At 35.0% G+C, this 3,575-nt stretch overlaps 1 non-coding gene across 1 annotated transcript; it reads right to left on the bottom strand.

Annotated features, from left to right (window-relative positions):
* Positions 1-3,118: 3,118 nt before the first annotated feature.
* TRNAL-UAG (transfer RNA leucine (anticodon UAG)) lies at positions 3,119-3,200 on the bottom strand. The gene has a single exon. It is a non-coding gene; the product is annotated as a tRNA-Leu (tRNA).
* Between the last annotated feature and the right edge of the window lie 375 nt (positions 3,201-3,575).

Genomic DNA, 3,575 nt, shown 5'->3' with positions numbered 1-3,575 from the left:
ATATTCTAGGCCATAAAAAATACTCCCAAAATTTAAAAGGCTTGGAATCATGTAGCATACACTCTGATCACAACAGTATTAAACAAGAAATCAGTAACAGAAAGATATCTAAAAAAAAAATCCCCAAATATTTGGAAATTAAAAGAACACTGTATCAGTTTCCTGAGGCTGCTATAACAAATTAACTCAAATTTACTAACTTAAGGGGCTGGCCCCGTGGCCGAGTGGTTAAGTTCGCGCGCTGCGCTGCAGGCGGCCCAGTGTTTCGTTGGTTCGAATCCTGGGCGCGGACATGGCACTGCTCATCAGACCACGCTGAGGCAGCGTCCCACATACCACAACTAGAAGAACCCACAACTAAGAATATACAACTATGTACCGGGGGCTTTGGGGAGAAAAAGGAAAAAATAAAAAAATCTTAAAAAAAAAAAAATTTACTAACTTAAAACAATAGAAATTTATTCTCTCACAGTTCTGGGGATTAGAAGTCTAAAATTAGTCTCACCGACACAAAATCAAGGTGCCAGCTCCTTCTGGAGGTTCTGAGGGAAATCTGTTCCCTGCTTCTTCCGGCTGCTGGTGGCTGCCTTGACTTGTGCTCACATCACTCCAATCCCTATCTCTTTGATGTGTTCCTCCTCCTCTACCTCTGTGTGTGTCTAATCTCCCTCTGCCGCTCTCTTATAAGGACACTTAGTGTTAGATTTAGGGCCCTCCTGGAAAATCCAGGATAATCTCCCTGTGTTAAAATCTTTAACATACATCTGCAAAGGCCCTTTTTCCTTATATAGTAACATTTACAGGTTTCAGAGATTTGGACCTGATGTCTTCGGTTGGCCACCATTCAGCCTACGACAAATACATTTCTAGATAACTCATTGGTCAAAGTAATATCACAAGAAAAATAAGAAAATATTTTGAATTGAAAAGGATAAAGCTACAAAACTCCAAAAATTTTTAGATGCAGTTAAAGCAAGGTTTAGAAGGAAATTTAGAGTATTAAATGCTTACATTAGAAAAGAAAAGAAAGTCCAAATCAATGATCTGAACTTTGACTAAGAAACTTAGATAAAGAAAAGCAAATTAAAGCCCAAAGGAAAAGGAAATAATAAAAAGAGCAGAAAGCAATATAACTGGAATCAAAACAAACAAAAACAATTACACCAAAAGCTCTATAGACTGTTATAATTACCTTGATAGAACACAAAATTGCCATTGCATCCAATGCAATAAGCCAATATGAATGGTATAAAATAACAGCTAAGGTACATGAACTGTATTCTTTTTCAATTTTTGGAAAGAATGATAAAAATAATATTTCAGCCAAATTGATCAAAAAGAACAAAAAATGAGATGCACAAATTACCAGTATCAAGAGTGAGAGAGTAATATCACTGCAGATCATACAGGCATTAAAAGGACAATAACAGAGTAAATTTTCATCCTTTGACAATTAATTCAAGAATATACATGAAATGCATAAATTCCTTGAAAGACATAATATTCTATATCTATTAAATGAAAGAATTTGTAGTTGAAAACCTTTTGATAAAGAAACCTTTTGGCCCAGATGGCTTCGCTGGTGAATTATATCAATATTTCTTTTTCTTCAATTGTGGTAAGAATATTTCACATGAGATCTACTCTCTTAACAAATTTTTAAACATACAACATGTTATCATTGAATCTAAGTACAGTGTTGTACAACAGATCAACATTAAAGGAAGAAACAATACGAATTCTACAAAAATTCTTCCAGAAAATAGAAATGTGTACATCCCAACTCATGTTATAAAGCCAGAATTACTCTAATAACAAAACCAGAAAAGAAATACAACAGGAAATAATACAAATAGCCCTCAGAAACATACATGCAAAAATTCATAATAAAATATTAGCTAACCAAATCTAGCAATGTATGACAAAAATATATATATACTGGGGCTGGCCTGGTGGTGCAGCAGTTAAGTTTGCATGTTTCACTTCAGCTACCTGCGGTTTGCCAGTTTGGATCCCAGGTGCGGACATGGCACCACTTGTCAAGCCATGATGTGGCAGGCATCCTACATATAAAGTAGAGGAAGATGGGCACAGATGTTAGCTCAGGACTAATCTTCCTCAAAAAAAGAAAAAAAAAAAATATATATATGTATATTCTGACCAAGCAGAGTTTGTCCCAGGAATATGAGTTTGATTCAACCAAAGTGACTTATCATGTCAACAACAAAAAAAATAAAAACATATGATCAACTGAACAGATTCAGAAAATGCATTTGGCAGTATTCAACAAATATTCATGATACAAATTCTCAGGAAATGTGAATAAAAGATAATTTTCCCAAGTTGATAATGCAAGAGTTACAGCTGTCATATATAATGGTGAAAAATGAATGCTTTTCACATAAGATTGGGACCAAGTCAAAGATGTTTGCCCTCACTACTCTTATTCAACACCATCCTAGAGACCTGAGTCAGTGCAATAAGTTGAAAAGCAATAATAATATAGACATTTAGACATATAGTGATTTAGATTGGAAACAAAGAAGTAAAACCATCTTAATTCACAGATTATATAATTGACTATGTAGAAAATCTAAATAATCTAAACTAATGAAATACTTTACCACATTTACAGGATACAAAGTCAATGTGAAAAAATCAATTACTTTTCTTTAACAATGATCCATTGGAAATGAAATTTTAAAATACCATTTATAATAGCATTACAAAACATAAAATACTTAGGAATGAATTTAACAAATATATGTGGGATTGTGCACCAAAAGATCAAACATGATTAAAAGAAATTAAAAACCTAAGTAAATATAGAAATACATCATTTTTATGAATTGGAAGATTTAATATTTTTAAGGTGTCAGTTCTTTTTTTTTTTAAAAGACTTTATTTTTCCTTTTTCTCCCAAAAGCCCCCTGGTACATAGTTGTGTACCTTTAGTTGTGGGTTCTTCTAGTCGTGGCATGTGGAACGCCGCCTCAGCATGGTTGATGAACCGTGCCATGTCCACACTGAGGATTCGAAACTTCAAAACTCTAGGCTGCCGAAGCACAGCGATTGAGCTTAACCACTCAGCCAAGGGACTGTCCCCAAAACTCTAATTTGGCAGCGGTGGGATTCAAACCCATGCCTCCAAAGAGACTGGAGCCTAAATCCAGTGCCTTACACCGCTCGGCCACGCTACCTGCTCAAGGTGTTGGTTCTTTAATATCGATTTATAGATCTGTTTCAATAATAATCAAAAACCCAGCAGGCTTTATTTTATTTTATTTTAAAGAACTTTATTCTTTTAGAGCAGTTTCAGGTTCACAGCAAAGATACAGAGATTTCCCATACACCCCTGACACCACATGTGCATAAGCTTCCCCATTGTCAACATCCCCACAAGAGTGGTACATTTGTAACAATTGATGAACCTACCCTGACACGTCATTACCACCCAAAATGCATAGTTTACTTGGAGCTCACTTTGGTGTTGTACATTCTATGGGTTTGGACGAATGTATAATGTATTCATCATTATAATAGCATATTACAGTTGCAAAAGTCCTCTGTGCTCT

This window comes from Equus asinus, chromosome 7, assembly GCF_041296235.1.
Source record: "Equus asinus isolate D_3611 breed Donkey chromosome 7, EquAss-T2T_v2, whole genome shotgun sequence".
Classification (NCBI taxonomy): domain Eukaryota; kingdom Metazoa; phylum Chordata; class Mammalia; order Perissodactyla; family Equidae; genus Equus; species Equus asinus.
Note: the sequence above shows the minus strand (reverse complement) of the source record. Positions and strands in the feature narration are given on the sequence as shown.